This window comes from Condylura cristata, unplaced genomic scaffold, assembly GCF_000260355.1.
Source record: "Condylura cristata isolate star-nosed mole 26May11 unplaced genomic scaffold, ConCri1.0 scaffold00015, whole genome shotgun sequence".
Classification (NCBI taxonomy): Eukaryota; Metazoa; Chordata; class Mammalia; order Eulipotyphla; family Talpidae; genus Condylura; species Condylura cristata.
In genome coordinates, this window is record NW_004567116.1 from 12,693,419 (window position 1) to 12,711,931 (window position 18,513).

Here is an 18,513-nt window from a genome sequence, read left to right on the forward strand (position 1 = left end):
TTTTTCTAAACCCTAAACTCAGTGGAAGTTTTTTTGTTTTGTTTTGTCTGTTTGTTTTAAGAAACATTTATTTATTTTTACATACAGAACTGGGATACAGGTCAGAGGTGCAGGAGCGGTGACAGGATTCACCAGAGACAGAGTAGGGAGCAAGAACAGGCAGATCGATGAAGTACACTGCTGAGGGGAGCAGCGGGCTGGTCAGGAGAGGTCTGCCGCGCCATGTGTGTCACCTCTGGGGCTGGATCTAACTTGCACTGATGTGGCTGCAATCAGCTTGCAGTTTTGCACCTAACCAATAGTGCCACCAGGGAGGGCCCTCAGTGAAGGTTTTAGTGGTAGAATTGAGTTGAACCGGGAATTTCACATAATAATGAAATAGAAGCTTTACGTGTTCTCCCTGTTTGTTAACAAGCTAGAGCCTTCTTGCAAATTTCTCCTTCGGTTGGGTATTTCTCCTCTGGCTCTGCCTTTACTCTGAGGTCTCTTTCTTCTTCTTCACATCCAAGGGCCTTGACATGTATTCTACTTTAAAGTTTAATGTCTCCTTTTTATTCTTCATCCATCTCACTTATGCTCTAAGGGTACACATTCTTTAATAAATTGAAATTGATCATGAAAGCATTATAATAGAGACCTCCCTTCCTATGCCCAAAGAGTTCTTCTACCCTTTGAAAGGAACAGCTTTGTTTACAACCTGAATAAAAGTTTTCTTATGCAGTCATACCATACACTGCACTTTTAAAAACTTGTGGGAAAATCCATATAACATGAAATTAACCTTTTAAAATTGAACATTTCAGCAGCATTCAGTACACGTACACTGATCTTGCCATCACCTTCTCGGGTTTGAAGTGAGGTTTGAAAAGTACATATTAATTGGTTAGGTTTCTCAACTACCCAAGGGTAGAACTAGCATTAAAACTGTTTGAAATATGGGACATTTTCACTTAAAGGTAAAATATAGAGAAGCAAAACTAAGGGTCAGATAAAGTCAAGGCAGTAAGAATCCCTTGAAATCTGACTGTGGGGTTGAGATTTTAAGATACGTAGGGGGCAAAGGGAAACCAAGATAGGGGTACCCAATTGACTATGACGGCTTCGGTTCCCTGGGTGGTGGGTGTGGCATGATGACTTGTATCTGAGGTGGGTCCTTCTCCTGAATCATAAAATGTGATGAACCAGTGTTACCTTAATAAATGAAATGCTTTCACAGCTGCTCTCTTGTCTTCCTGGAATAATGGAGGCTTTTTCCCCCCAAAAAAAATTATACCTTTTGCAAAGCAGTAGCGGCAGCTCTCTGCCCACCTGTGTCTATGCAGGTGTTACTCTCTCTCTCTCTCTCACTTTTTTTTTCTTCCTATTTGTAATAAACCTGTTATTTTTAAATGTATTTTCCTTTTCACAAGGAAAAACAAAATTGTCGTGGGTTCTAGTTTCTAAATTCTGTATTCTTGTCTACTATGTCACACTGCCCAACCCACTTTAGATATCCCCAAGGTAATAAATCATGCCCTATTCAACATGTTCCCTATGGTTTTCTGCCCTCTATATCACTGTAGGAAGTAGCCTCTTGGAATCTATTTAACTGCTTTTCATCTTTTGGCCTGTTTGGGTAAATTACAGAGATTGAAATTACTAGGTCAGAAACTTGATTCTTTGGCATATTTCCCTGCCGTTCACTAGAAAATGTTATGAGTTAACAGTCTTCATTCATATGATGTGTACTTTTGTGAGGGAAATGGATCTGATCTCTTGTTCTTGTTTTGATTCATTATCTCTATTCCAGAAAGTGACTTCTTTGATTAAAGCTCAACGCTATACATCTTTGCACTTAGTCCATAAAAAACACTTCCCTGAGGCCCTCCCTGGTGGCACAGCAGGTTAAAGCATTGCACTAAGAAGCTGAAGCCACTTCCACATGAGTTCGATTCCCGCCTGCCCCGGAGGTGACCACATGGTGTGGCAGACCTCTCTTGGCCTGCCTGCTGCTCCCCTCAGCAGTGTACTTTGTAGATCTGCCTGTTCTGCTCCCCACTCTGTCTCTGGTGAAGCCTCTTGCCACACTTGAGTCTCTGGCCTGTACCCCAGTTCTGTATGCACAAATAAATAAATCTTTAAAAAAAAAACAAAAACACTTCCCTCAAAGTGTTTCTACCTGCAAACTAGAAATGCAAGGCTCTGAGAACTATGAAAGCTCATAAATTTAGGGGTTTTAATGGAGTAAATATGCAACTTAATTGTTTTTTGAATTTACTGTTTACCTAGTAGTCTTCTTTGCAATAGAGTAATTGAATCAGTGGAAAAAGGAAGTGTAGAGCTGGAGTGAACAGAATTGACTTTTAGGAATTGGCTGATATCCTCTGCTATAATATATGAAAAATTTATAAATTCCAGTGAATTTTACTGAGTAAGGTTTCAGTACGAGATAGAAATATGGAACTATTTATGTGACCATATGTATTGATGTACCTGCCCCGACTTTCTCCCTGACATATATGACACCACTTATATGATTCTATAAGATTTTTTAAAAAGTTCTAAAAAATATACTTATATGATTTTTATTATATTATAGGGGTTTATTTTTCTTATAAAATATGAACAAATACACAAATTATATTGAAAACTTTGAATGATAGAAAAATCTGGATTTTAGTTACAGTTTTCTGGGAGATCACTCCTTCAACCTTGTTTATAACCTCCTCTGTAAAGTAAATAAATTTATTTATTTATTTATCTATCTATTTATTTACTTATTTATTTTAAGGTTTGTTTTCGTTATTTATGCAACAAAAGCTGGGGTGTAGACCAGAAGAGCAGGGAACTAGACGATTCACCAGAGACAGATTGGAGAGCAGAACAGTGGATCAACTGAAATACACTGCTCAGGGGAGCTGCAGGAGAGACAGGAGAGTTCTGCCATGCCATGTGGGTCAGCTCCTTGGCCTGGAGGATTGAACTCATGCCACAGTAGTTGGTGAGAGTTTAACCACAGCACACTGAGGGAGGTCCTGATTTATTATTTTAGCTTTTCCTTTTACTATAATCATCATATGATATACACCTTCAATGTTTATCCGAGGATGCTCCCATCCCCCAAAACTATGGTCTTTGATGGAGAACACACTCCCTTAATGTGGCTCCCAGTTTTAGCAATGGGGTAGTTATTCTCTATACTCAGACTTGGGCTGAGGAATTGGAGACATTTGTCTTGATATCACACTTATCTGAATATTGCAGGATGAAACAATTTCATTTGAAACATCTAAATCAGTTAGAAGAAATTGTTTGTATTTTATTTTGTTTTCTCCCATAAGCAAAAGAAGAAAGTATAATGTTTCTAAAATGTCAGTGCCAGGCATATTCCATCTTATGCATTTTAACTCTGTTAGGAAACCCATATTTGGCCAAGACAGCAAGCAAAAATCTTCCATAAAGAAAATTAAGTATTAAAATACATAAATGTATTAAATAATCTATGCCAGCTCCAGATAAGAGGCATTTAAATAGCATTGTTTCTTTTGTGCAAAGACATCCCAGCTGTAGATATCTCTCTTGCTCAAGAACTGTTATTTCAAAACAACCAATTCCTGTACTACTTACAGATTTTCAATATGAAGTCATAGGTAAGGTTTTGTGATAGTCCACAAATCTGTATCTAGTTAACAGAACAATTTCTACAAAAGAACTTTCTTTGATGTAATTATATAGCCAAACTGTTTCAGAAACAGATTGATTTCTAGACTTCTGGCATTTTCACAGAAATTTAAGAATTCACACCCTACAGTCTTTATAATGTTTCCTTTAAACCAAAGTTTTAACACACAGGAACGGATGGCTCCCAGATATTTTAGAATAAAGGTTTCAGTATGAAATAGAAATATGAAACTATTTATGTGACCAGAATACTTAACAAGGAAAGAAACAGTGACCAAAAAAATAAATAAATAAATAAAGCTGAAACTGTCTTCTGTTCCTATTCCATGGTCTGCCTGAGAAAAACTATATAGTCAATAAATAATCATATAAATAAATAAGATCCTATCACAACATAGTATCATAAAACCAAAATGTAATTTACAAAGAGGCTGTCCTGAGTGTTAACATTTTTAAAACAGGAATCAGAACCATAGATTCTGATTTAAATATTGTACCTAGAAGTTATTTTTTAAAGGATTCATTTCAAGAAGCTTTCCAATCAAAATAGGAAGGAGTGTGTGCTGGAAGGCCATACCCAGCTCAAGGATTCAGTTTCATAGATAAGCTGCAAATTATAAAATATTTTTTGAAAAGCTTGTTGACTGACACCATTTTCTATGTGATAGTCCATGCCAAGGTACATAAACACAAAGGTTGGGTTAATTGAAGTCTCATGGAGATTTTCAAACTTTCCTTTTCATGGGTTCATTTAATGCCATAAAATCATCTTAAAACACACATTCCAGAAAGACCCCAAGCAAGGCTATGCATGTAAGTTGAGTCAAGCCTCAGTGACCCACTGTGAATGGGTGGTGAGTTGATTAGCATGATGTTATAATGCAAAACTGCAATTGGGTGTTTACTCTGCACTTTTGGTTATTATTTTTTTAGAGATTTATTTATTTGTGCATACAATAACTGGGGTACAGGCCAGAGGTGTAGGGGTTGAGAGGATTTACCAGAAACAGAGTGAGCAACAAAACAGGCAGATTACCTGAAATACGCTACTGATGGGAGCAGCAGGTTACAAAGGAGAGGTCTTCTGAATTCTGTGTTCAGCTCCCTGGCGAGGGATTGAACTTGTGCTGTGGTGGCCATGAACAGCCTCATAACACTGCACTTTAACCTGTTGTGCCACTGAGGGTCCAAACTTTTGGTTACTATTTTAAAGATAGAGAAGGCAGAAGGAATGAAAATAGTCCTAAAATGGGGATATTCCATTAGGGATTTCATTATAGTAAAAACATCTCCATAGAGAGAAAACATGCATTTACTAAATTCAGCAGAATGGAGATGGGATTGTTGGACCAGTTCAGATGCATTATAATTCATTTAATGCTAATCTCTTCTTTGAAATCCTAGTACAAGTAAGAAAAAATATACTTCGTTTCATAATACAGTCAAAGGACAAAGAAAATGGCCTTTATTTCCAGACATTTTGGATTATGATTTTTCATTCTGACAATCATTTTCAGCAGAGAAATTTAAGTCTCAGCTATTAAAATGAAATTAACTCCCAACTTGCAATTATAACTTAACTTTTGTTAATATATCAGTAGGGAAATATCATTTTCTAAATATTACTCTAGAATATGCCTCTTTTACATTCAGTCAATCCAACCATGGCCTTCAAATGTGAAGTTGTTTTAAGCAAGGTGGATAAAGTCATATGACTTAACAGGTACTCTAAAAGCCCAGAAAATATTTCTAGTTGATTAAATTTTTCCATTAACTAGCTCTATGTTTTCAAACAAAAATATTTAAAATGCCTGAAAATTCTCTGGTTTTCCAAGTGTGAAAACAAAGTTGCACTGGGATAAAAGCAATATGAGTCAAGAGCAGAAAGTACTCCATTTCCTTCTAAAAATGGTTATAGCCATGGGAATGGAAAATACAGTCAGAGAACTTATTTTTTGTAATTTTGGAATAGGTAATATTTTTTAATTTATATATTTTTTACATTATTGTTCATTTTTTAAACAACATTTACTCCCCCACCTCAGTTTCCTCTCCCAATTCACCTATGCACCATCACCCAGCCCACTCTGCTCCTTCCTCCTTCCTTCTTGATTAGGAATCACAAGTTTTAAAACTCATAAAGCTAAACTCTCTTATCCAAATGGGGTCAGTCTTTAGGCTTTTAATAGAGGGTCCCCACTTGAGAATAGGGGCTGTAGCTCTGGTCACCAAACTTGACCTCCATTATTACCTCATTGAGCCAAATTAGCAACCCATATACTAATTTTTTATCATCATCATCATCATCACTATCATCATCGCTGTTTAAATAGATAGAGTGAGTTAGAGGCAGGAGATATTTATTAACCCATCAATCATTAATATAATTTTTTATACTTTCTAAATTCAAAGGATCCTATATATAACCCTTACAAATGAATAAAATATGTATGTATGAAGGTGGGAATGTGGTCTTTTTCTATCCATTAGCACTATTAATTAATAATAGACTTTGAATTCTAATAATTAAAAAACATTTGGAGGAATGGTAAATACAATAGGGGATGAAAAATTGCATTTGCTTCTCAGAGTATATAATGTAAAGCATCATTAATATTAAGAACTCCAAGAAAGACACTTATTTGATTTTTTTTCTTAATCTTTGCTTCTCTTTATTCATTTTTTTCTTTTCTAAACTTTCTAAATCTTTTGAAAGTCAAACTTGGGTTGCTCAAAGGAATAGAGAATTTAATTTTACTAACAAGAAAAATAACAACTGATCACAATTTGTTTACCGATTCAAGGAAATTAGAATCGGTGATATATATCACCAGATGGTAAATGGATTACTGTTACCTCTAGTGGCATTTACCATTTTCAACTCATTACTTGAAATTTTTATGTTATTGGGATTTCCAATTATGCCATTTATTGCACAATTTCGTTAAGCCCAACTATAAAAATCTGCTCTTAAGATTCTGTTTTGTTCAATGCTGATTTATAGGAGTGCTGCGAAGATGGTTGTATAGTCAAAGGACAGTATATGAGTAGATTGTACAAACAAATGAAGAAATAGAAATCATGTTGGTAGAATGAAATCTGGTGTCTCAGGAGCTGAGTAATAAATGAAAACAATGTGTCTGCGTATCTATTTGATACATGTTTAAATTTGTTTTGTTCTTACTAGAAAGTTTGCTGCTTTAATAATATTGAGTTGATTATTGCCACTGTAATACCATCTCTGGAGTTTTATCATGTAGTTTTATACAGACCCTGTCTCCACTAAATATGGGTAGAGGTGATATAGGTACCTATATTTTAGGTTTGGGGCACTCTTTGGAAATTCAATTTAGTTTTTCTGTAAGTAGTTTTCATACTTTCTTTTATTTCCCTGTAGTCCTTGCTTTTGATTCTTATTTTTATGCCTACTACAGAAAATAAGTCCAAATAGTTTTTGTGGATAACAGTGGTTAATTCTAAGTAAAAAATTTTCACAATTTCATATATTTTAACTACTTTTGACTTAAACATTAGTTCATTTTGAGTATCTTAAAATCATTATTAATATAATTTTTATTTCACTTTAGCCCTCAATGCTGTTGACAATATAGATGAGTAGGCTTGCAGATAGATTTGATATGAAGTATAAAATAAAGAAGAAGAAATTACTTTGTGATGGTTATTTCTTTTTGTTTAAGTTTTGCCTAAGCTCCTTACAGAACAAATTTGCCATTAGTTGAAATATGTAGACTGTCATCTTGGGAGGGGAAAAATGAATGAGTGTTTTTGTTTTAGGAGTTTTCTCTAGCAAATCTTTCAACTATATCAGAACTAGCCATATCCTTTTAGAAGTTCCAAACTTTTTATGCTGCAATGTAATTATTTTTCAGAGAATCAGAGAATGACTACCATAAACAGAATTTCCTCTTCAACAGTGGCTTTATATATGCTTATATTCCTTTAATCACTTGGTAAAGTATAAACTTTTGAATAAGACACTGCATTGGTCTTTGACAGCTTGGAGATCAGTTAACAACAAGGATCCTTTCCCTCCTCTAGACAACTAACAGCCATAAGAGAATCAAGAATAATAAATACCCTTTCTGAGAAATGCAATTGCCTTCTGCCTCTTGGCCAGTTCACTTCATCTTAAATGATGCTGTATCTTAACTCTAGGTCAAAAGAGATTTGAAATTGGTGATGAATACTTATAACAAACAGTATATTTTATCTGGAAGTTGGACACAAAATAGAGAAACTTTGGTAGCATATATGTGACAAACATGATGCTGCATATCTATGTTTGACAAGGAAAGTAGAAAAATGCTAAAAATCACAGCATATGGAAATGTATCAAAATTGATAATCTTTTCTATCCATTTACAATTTTCTAGGGTTATATATTTTGGGGAACCTTTAAATGAACTGTTACAACACATCCTTATTGCTATTTCCTACCTCCAAATCCTGAAGAAGTATAGAATTTCTTCTGCTTCTCAAGTAGTAATGGATAAATTGATTAGATTAAGATGCACTAACTTATTTTAATAAATATAACAGATGATTTATAACCATGAATAACTTCTGGGAGTTTTCATTGTCATTCCATTCTTACTACATTTCATTTTTTTTAATCATATATTATTGATTTACCATTTGTTTACAGAGTTATCCAATTTCAGGCTGTAGCCAGGAATAATAAAACGTGTGTTTTATTCTAGCGCCATCACACTGTTATCTTGACCTCCACAGTTTCCACACACCCACGTCCCTTCCACCAAAGTAACCATCCTATTTTTCACACCCTCTAAGAGTTATTTTTGTTGCTTGATCCCTTTGCTTATCATCACATATTTAAATGAGCTATTCCATAATTGCCTTTCACTTTCCAACTTATTTCCCTTAGCATAATATCCTCAAGTTCCATCCATATTGGCAGTATTTCATCTCTTTTAATAACTGGGTATTATTCCATGGAGTATTTATACCCGAATGTCTTTACCCAGTTATATGTTGATAGACACTCAGGTTGTTGCACATCTTCACTATTGTGAATAATGTGAATCGTGGCTATTGTCAGCATAAGGGTGCACATATCTTTTAACAGTCTACAGATAGAGTACTAGGAGTGAAATTACTGGATCACAAGATATTGTACTGATACTGTTTTCTATATAGGCTGTATCAGTTGATATACTGGTCCCCTCCCCTACTCCTGCCCCAACAGTGAAAGAACTTTCCATTTTACTCCATCCTTGCTGACATTCTTTTCCCCTAGCCTTTATGGTATAGACCACTGTCACAGGTGTGAGGTGATGTGTCATTATGCTTATGATTACATTTTCTCTGATAATAAGTAATGATGTCCAAATTTTCCATGTGCCTATTGGCCATCTGTGTGTCATCCATCTGTGTGTCATCTTTGGAGAAGGGTTTATTTAGGTCTTTGCCCATTTTTTCTTCGGTTGTTTTATTGTTGAGTTGTGAGTTCTTTATTTATTTTGCTAATTAATTGCTAGTCAGGTAGGTGATATGCTTATGTCTCCCATTTCACTAGGATACACTCTTGTTTTTACAGTGGTTTTTTTCTGTCACACAAAATCTTCCTAATTTGATGCTCTTCTATTTGGGTTGTGTGTGTGTGTGTGTGTGTGTGTGCTTTGTTTCCCTTGTTGCTGGAGCTGACTCCCCAAATACACTATCTTTATGTGATACCCAGGAATGTATCATCTGTGCCTTCTATGTATTTCATGGTCTCTGATCTTCAGGACCCAATTATTGAAACTATTATGTGTATGGTGTTAAATAATGACCTAATTTGTTTGTTTGTTTGTTTGTATGTAGCTGTTTGGGGTTCTCAAAACAGTTGAAGAGGCTTTCCTTCTTTCATTTCATTGTCTCAACTCCTTTGGCATGGGTTTCCTGCCCATATAAAGGTGGGTTTATTGTGGACTCTCAATTCAGTTCCATTGGTCTATGTTTCTGTTTTGTTGTTACAGTATCATACTGTCTGGATTACTATAGCTGTGTAGCAGATTTTGAAGTCAGAAAATGACATCTCCATTTTTCTTTTTTTCATTCATGTTTGCTTTGACTATGCCAGGGTCTTTTGTGGTCCAAACAAACTTAGAAATTGTTTGTTTTAACTCCTTGAAAAATATATTTGTGATTTTGTTAAGTATTGCAATGACTCTGTAAGTTGTTTTAGGTAATATGGTCATTTTAATAATGTTTATTCTTTCAGTGTTCTATCCTATGTTTTATGAACAGAGGAAATGTTTTCACCTCTATCTTTTTTTTATTCCTTTTAAAAATATTTCAAAGTTTCCATGTATAGGTTCTTCAACACATTTTTTTTTATCTTCTAGGCTCTTTTTCCTTTTTCTGTAATTGAAAATGGGATTGTTTTCTTAATTTCTCTTTTTCCTGATTTATTTTTGAATATGGAAATACAATATTTTTCCCCAAAGTCAAACATTTGAAATGAGGAATTTCAAAATCAAAATCTTTAAGCATCTAGGTTAGTTATTGCTATTTTTAAGTGTTCAATTCTAAATCAGTCTTGTATAAAATCAAATAAACAACTTCTTGGACCAAATAAACAAGCTTCTTTATGTGTATAGCAGATCTAAAAAAAAAAGGTAGTTCAACCCTGTGGCTCTTTATTTATTTGTTTGTTTGTTTACACATACAGAACTGGGGTACAGGCCAGAGGTGCAAAGGCAGTGAGAGAATTCACCAGAGACAGAGTGGGGACCAGAACAGGCAGATCGGTGAAGTGCACTGCTGAGGAAAGCAGCAGGCGAGGCAGGAGAGGTCTGCTGCACCATGTGGGTCACCTCCGGGGCGGGGGATCGAACTTCCACTGAAGCAGCTGCAGCTAGTTTGCAGTGCTGCATCCTAACCCATTGTACCACCAGAAGGGCCACTTGTGGCCATTCTTGTGCCCCCTTATATCAGGGCAAGATTTGGGAAAGTTTGCATTAGCAGAACTCAGGTGGCAATTACCTAGATGAATGAGAGAAGGTGAAATTGTGAAGCTACATTTTACATGATGAAGTGGTCCAATACCAGAAGGAGATGTTTTGAAGACAAAACATTTTCATCAGGGTTGAAAATATTGAGAAATAATTAAAGACGCCAAGTCAGTTTTCAACAGTTGTTTCAATTATTCAAAGCCTTCTGAAAACAAGGAAATAAAAACATGGAAATTTTCCTCTTTCTCAAATCTATTTTGAAATTCTAGTGAAACTACTCATTGAAAAGGATTTGAATGTCAAAGGTGGTAAAATTTCTAGTTCATTTGGAGCCCAAAGAGAAATGGCATAGAAGACACCCTAGATATCTATTGCTGTAGTACCCTATAGTATCCTTTTCACAATAAATCTTAAAAACTGCCAGTGTTTGAGGTTATTTTGGCACTGATAGATGTAATCAAATATGTAATTTTCAGGATTTATTTCTTCTTTATTGATCGAAGACTGTATATATATATACACTAAACAGCAAATGAAGGGCTGCATACATGATATGGGTGTACATGTTGAACACTCATTGGCCATTTTTCCTGCTTCAGTGATACAAATTTCAGCAGCTTTGCTTACATTCAAAATACACTAGCTTGTTTGTCTATCAACCAGGTCAAAATATTTATTTGGTTTTGTCTATTATAGTTCTTATAATAATAAACACAATTATTGCCTTAACTATGGAAACCACAATTCCAGCATGGTATATGCTTAGATATAAAATATAATCAATGAAATAAATGAGAATTACAGAGTTTCATGAGCATTATAAAGAACACTTTTTATTTAATTTTGCAAAAATCTATTTTCTCTAACTATGGGATTAAATTTAGACTGAAGTAAGTCTTCAATATAGCCAGCACAGAGGTCAGGTTCCACCTATTGAGGCAGGACAGGGGGAGAGTGTAGAAAATCTTCTGTACTATCTTGTCTTATAAGGACACTTATCATGAAGTGCCCACCCTTATGAACTTACGTAAACCTAATTATCTCTCAAGGACCTAACTCCAAATACCATCACATTGAGTCTAGTACTTCAATGTATGAATTTCTAGAATGCATAGTTTGGCTCAGAGTCTCATATAGGAATATGAACATGAAGGCTAGAGATATATTACTATATTACTCAGTGCTAAACACTGTCCATGTCTGATCTCCTTCATATCTAGGCTATACTAAATTCCATTTCTATTACAATAATTTTAGATTGTTTTTTATTTTCATTTGTGAACTCAATATATGATTTCAGAAGATAATCTCTATAACACTAGATAGTTGTTATTGTAAACTGGCCCTGATCACTAGCTCTCGGATTAGTGTGAGCAATTTCTCTTCCAAGAAAACTTGGAACAGTGAGTAATGGAGTGGGGAAATCTGTTGTTGGCTGGACTTTGAATGTCAGGGATGATCAGTTGATTATATTCACTACAGTTCGGTTCAGCAACTAAAAAGCTGTGGGCACAATGAGATTCCAGTTGGTACTACCTGTATAACAAAACAATGGAAACTGGAAGCAAAATCTACATACTGTTCTTAATATTGTTGAGATATTCTCTCATTTTGTCAGGTAGTACTCCATGTTTGCCTATGTTATTGAATAAATTCTTGCATTTAGCTTTTCATACAATGGCACTTTCAATCTTAGCTCAAGTATCTCTCTTCTTTCCCCTCTTTTTGTACTCCTCACACCACTGTTCTGAACTGCCCATGCTTGTTTTATTTTATAAGGTCCTTAAACATACAAGTTGGCTGCTGCTTGTCTTTCTGGCAAAATACCTGTTCACTCCCTTAAGACCCTGCTCAATCGCTACCTCTTCTGTCAAGTTTTCTTTGGATTAAAATTGATCCTACAAATTTTCAGAGGCAATGATATTTGATTTTCAGTGTCGTTGAAGTCATTTGTGGATACTTTTAAAAACATTGTGCTTTGTCTGTATTATAGGGCCTGTGTTTCCTTTGCAATATACAGTGATAGACTAAATGTAGAGAATATAATTTTTTTATTTTATAGCTCCAGCACCAGGCACAGTGGTTGATTGATTTTTTGGCTCAGATTCAATACATACTTTTTTATTATGTGGAGAATGATTAATGATTTGATGAGTGATTAACAACAGCCAGAGCAGAGTCCTTTGTACCCTCTTTCTAAGGCACAGATCTTAATTTGAGTAATTCTGTTCAAATGGCCTAAGTTTTGGCAAAATGAATATTCTGTGAATCTGTTACATAATATTCCAAAATTCTTGGAGTTAAATATCATCCAATAAAATAACTTGAGCAGCTTTTAGTTATATTCAGGAACAAATCTGTAGCAATAGTTTGAGTTACTTCATTGCCAAAGAAAACTACTAATATTCCTAAGTAACTTTGTAACCATATGTTGCTCTCTGAAATCACTCCAGAATGTTTCTGCTGTACAGTTCCAGGGTCTGCAGACCTTTCCATGTCTGAAGTAAGGGGTAATTCATCCATCCAGAGTTTTAGCTTGCTTTATGGTTATTTATTTCTATTGCTTAAATAACAGCATGGCTATTAATAACCTGAAGTTTTCAAAGTTATCACTTCACTTCTTTTTTTTTTTTAAGATTTATTTATTTGTGCATACAGAACTGGGGTACAGGCCAGAGTCTCAGGGGCGGCGAGAGGCTTCACCAGAGACAGAGTGGGGAGCAGAACAGGCAGATCGATGAAGTACACTGCTGAGGGGAGCAGCGGGCGGGTCAGGAGAGGTCTGCCACGCCATGTGGTCACCTCCGGGGCAGGCGGGAATCGAACTCATGCGGAAGCGGCTTTAGATTCTCAGTGCTGTGCTTTAACCCGCTGCGCCACCAGGGAGGGCCACTTCACTTCTTTTACTCCCCCTAATATCATAGACTATAATACCTAAATACATCCTGTGTATTATACTACTTTTCATCTAATTTCGTATTGAAACAAGATTTGCATCAAAAGTATTCTTAGTGATGACATAATTATTTGTTTCTCTAGAAACTAGTTACAGTGTAAACAGGGCTGAGACTTCTGGTAGGAGAATGAACAGGGAAAAGTGTAATTCCAGCCAAGATTGTGGTCTTAGCACTATTATATTCAGAGAACAGAATGAAGTTAGAAGCATGTCTGCAAATGTGTTGAGTAAAATATATGTTACCTATTAGAAAATAAGTGGCTTAAATCATTATTCTAGTAGAGTTTTGTAAATATTTAGATTGATGGCAGATAGCATTGAAAATTGGATAAACGGGGACTTTGTCATCCTGAGAACTTTAGTGATATTTTAGAAACAGACTTTGAAGAACAATTGTCTAGGCCAAACAATGGATTCTACAAATGAAGTGATGAGACCCTGAAAGGCATAGATAACTTCCTGTAGCCTAGACTAGTGGCTCAGTCAGAACAAGAACTCAACTGTTTAAGGGATTTTTAAAAAAGATTTATTAATTTATACAGAACTGGGGTATAGGCTAGAGGTTAGGGGGCAGTGACAGGATTCAACAGAGACAGAGTGGGAAGCAGAACAGGCAGGTTGAGGAAGTACACTGCTAAGGGGAGAAGTAGGCATGACAGGAGAGGTCTCCTGTGCCATGTGGATCATCTCCTGGGCAGGGATTGAACACCCACCCAAGCTGATACAGCCAACTTCATAGTGTGGTACTTTAACCCACTATGACACCAGGGAGGGCCTTTCCAATATTTTATTTAAATTGATCAGTTCATTGTCACTTGACTTCAAGTGTTCACTATTCAATGTGAGATGCTGTAGAAATAAAAAACCTGAAATTAATTTATTTAATTTATTTACGGAAATGAGTAATATATTGGAGGGTTTTTTTTTTTTTTTAATAAGATAGGGATCTCTGGATCTCTGGAACATATGGAACATACCATGGGGCAGAATCACATTGCAATTGTTTGTGTCTGTTTATTCTCCTTTTGCCTCAAAAGTAGCTGCAGTTCATAAGGACTCCTTTCACAGTAATTGAGTGAAATCTTTTTGGAATTTTTCAGGCTGTATAAATGTCAACTGTTACTGTTATTGTCATTATTAATGGGACTTTAGATAGAGAGGGAGGAAAAAGGAAGAACGTGCTGTATTAACATGCATTGACTGCACATTGATTCCAAGGAAGAATTGTATCTGCAGGAAAAAAGTTCAATTTCCAAGATTTAGTAAGCAATTGAGAAACAGCAATCTGGCTAAATAGAAAAGAATGATTTGCTCTTTAACAAGCAGTTAGTTCTACCTGGAAGGGAAAATAACTGTGTCTCTCTCTTCTTTGTAAATCTTCTGGTTTTGTATGTTGCAAACTATGTAAGGGTGTATACCACAGAATAAGAATCCACATTAGTCAAAATTTTCTCTTATCCCATAAATAAATTGAAGGCCCAAAGAAGATAACATAACATGAAATAAATTTATGATGGAAAGAAGAGGTGTCTTATATTTTTCTTCCTTAGCTTGCAACACACACACACACACACACACATTCCTTCCAGGGATATTTTAACCATTCTGGGCTCTAAGGCATCTATTCAACACATGCAACGCTAAGTGGACTGTGACAGACTCTTCAATGGGGACTTGATGTGTTTTTTTGTCAGGAGAGGAAAGCCAACCCTCCCCTGTATTACCCTACTATTCTCTAAGAGATAGGGAGGTGGAGAAAATAAAGGCCAGGTCAAAAGCCATCTATGTGTTATGACATGCGCTTCAGCTCTTGTGTACTTTTGGATGATTATACATTATGCTGAACAGCCCTTAATTATTGAAAGTGACTTTTACTTTATTGTACAGCAAGTATAAGATTGAGCCTTATATTGCAAACACTGAGTTCCTCTGTTACAGGGAGGAAGGAGTATGTTTAGACATCAACTTGAAATAGCAGAGTGCAATTTGACAGGATGAAAGGAACCAGGCATATAGTGATCATCTACACCTCAGTGGTTTGGTATAATGAAAGCCATTGCTTTTGAATGCTGCATGGTATTCGGTTTTATATCCCACTTTGCCAGCCACAGGTTCAGTGAGTAATGCTAAAATAACTAAGTCTAGGTAGTCTCCCTTAGGATGTGAGCCTGTTAAGTATGCTCTGGGGTTGTATGTTAATCATCCCCAGTTTGGGGGTGGGGCATGGTGAGAGCCATCAATTTTATAAACTGAGGTTTCACTCTGTGCATGCCCACAATCTTGAATGATATCATTAACTTCTCTTGGCGTCATTTTCTGTCTATGTAGACATTTATCTAGATAGACAAAGAAAGGAAGTTTTAACATCTCATTTAGAGCTGTTAAGTCATTAAGCAAGCTAATGTATATGTAAGTATATATATATATATATATATATATATAAATATATATATATATATATATATACTGTCTAGTCCTTCAAGTTCCCGGTAGATATCAGTCCCCCTCTCAGCCTGAAATGTTATCATTTCTGTAATGGCCAGTTCATAGCAACCAGACAGTAACCTGACAAAGAAGTACAATGGTATGTATAGTTAGCATGTGTGTTGTGAGACCTCTCGCTTCTCTTCACTGCTTCCCCATGAAGCTTCTCTTCACTGCTTCCCCATGCAGAAGAGTTGGCTTCTGTGGGCAAGTGAGAGGGCCAGTAACTTAGCTTTACCAGACAATAGTGAATATAATTCAAATTCTGACTAGTGCGGTTTTGTTCTGATTCTCCACCCAACCATTTTGAATAACATAGCAGTTGACTTGCTGGCTTGTCAGGCAATATGTATCAGATGCTTCAATTTAGGGGACTATTAATATGATGGAGGACTGGGGGCAGTTTGGTGGTGGAAAACTATGGTGGCTACACATCAGGGGAGGAATTCAATCCTGTGAAAAAATAAACTAGGGTACATAAAAAAGAAAATCAAAAGAACAAACATGCAAAAAAAAAAAGACTATTAATATGATGAGTAACATCTAAATTTCATGAATTTAGATAAGTACTAAGAGAATGGTTAGGAAAACAAAGCCTGGCCAGAGTTAATATTTAAAGTTGGAGATTTTTAGAACTGGAGAGATGAATCCAGAAAATTGGGATGATGGGTTTTTGTAAGCTGTTTTATCTGCTCCCTAATTTACATATGAAATGCATTCTACTTTGGAAGTAATCAGGGGGCCTTTCAACATTAATGTTGAAATTTTAATTTTCATTTCTTTATTTTCCATTTTAATTTTGTGCAAAACCACACATTTTATCAGCTTTAAGAAGATGCCAAACTTTAATAAAATAGAAGTATACAAGTCTTTTCTATAATTTTAACTAAATTTATAAAATGGTATGGCCATTGACACAATTTTAAAAGATTTCAATATAAATGAATTTCTATCAGCCCCCAATTTTTCTTCATGCTTTCTGTAGTTATTTCCCCTTCTAATCCCTAACTCCAAGCAAACACTGAATGGTGGGAGTTCTATGATTATAAAAAGGAGGAAAGCATGTGAGGAGGTAGGGACATGCAGGGAAGGAGGCTTTGCGTACTGAGGCTGGAGGAAGTGTGTGGCAGTGTAGGTGTCAGAAGTCACAGTATCGAACTCAGAGTTTTCTTTTGGGGATAGTTGATGTTGATGTCATGATCAGTATCAAAGGGACATGGATTTTTTTTTTTTCCTAGATGCAACACTTGATTCTCAGGCTCACTAGAATGCAGTTGCCAAGAACTTTTTAGGTTTCAGGTTAAAAGTTACTCACAGAGCTCTCCCTGGTGGCACAATAGGTTAAAGCACTGCATTATGAGGCTCTCCAAACCACCGCAGCACAAGTTTGATACCCTGCCAGGGAGCTGATGCACATGGTGTGGCAGACCTCTCCTGTCTTGCCCACTGGTCCCCTCAGCAGTGTACTTCATCAATCAGCCTGTTCTGCTCCCCACTCTGTCTCTGGTGAATCCTCTCACCCACCACACACCTCTGGCCCCAGTTCTGTAAGCACAAGGAAGCTCCCTGGTGGCACAAGGAGTTAGGTTTCAGTATTATGAAGCTATCAGCAGGCACTGCAGCACTGATTTGGATCCCAGCCAGGGAGCTGACCCACATGGCACAGCAGACCTCTCCTGTTTTTACTACGGCTCCTACTGCTCCCTCAGCAGTGTGTTTAGTCAATCTGCCTGTTCTGCCCTCCACTGTGTCTGGTGAATCCTCCCACCCAGCTCTTTATTATATGCCTAAAATAAATCTTAAAAAAAAATGTTAATCACAGGGAGGAGGTTGGTGGGAAAAAGGTGGTTAGAATTTAATTTTGCGTAATTTTATTTTTCTTACAAGATGTTTCAGAAACAGAATGGAAGGAATCTGACCACAAGTTGAGTGTCATGACAGCTGTCCACTGATATTTTGGATAGACAAGAGTAGAATTACCTTAACCTGGGTTTCTTAAATAAGATGATGCCAGTTATGATGGGTAGAAGTTATGATGGGTAGAAAGGTGAAATCATGAGAAAATGAGTAAACACATATGTCAGTAAATGAGGTATCCATCGAGGCATTTCATGTGATATTTTCATAGCTTTGAGGGAAAAATAAAAAAGAAAGCCACACCTTGAGTTTTTGAAGCATAATTAACCTAGTTGAGTTCCACAAATGATCACTGCAAACAGCAAGATGCATTATGTAGCTAGAGGATCTAGAAGAAGAACTAACAATATTGAGAATATCACTATTATAAGGTTGGGGAAGATAAAGGGGTGACTTAAGGCACTGGTAGTTGGAATAAAAATAAATGTATAGTTCCAATGATTTTAGAGTTACCATGAGTAAAATTGGAAGTGTGAAGGTGAATTTGCAAAATAATATGAGAGCAAAAATCAATACAGA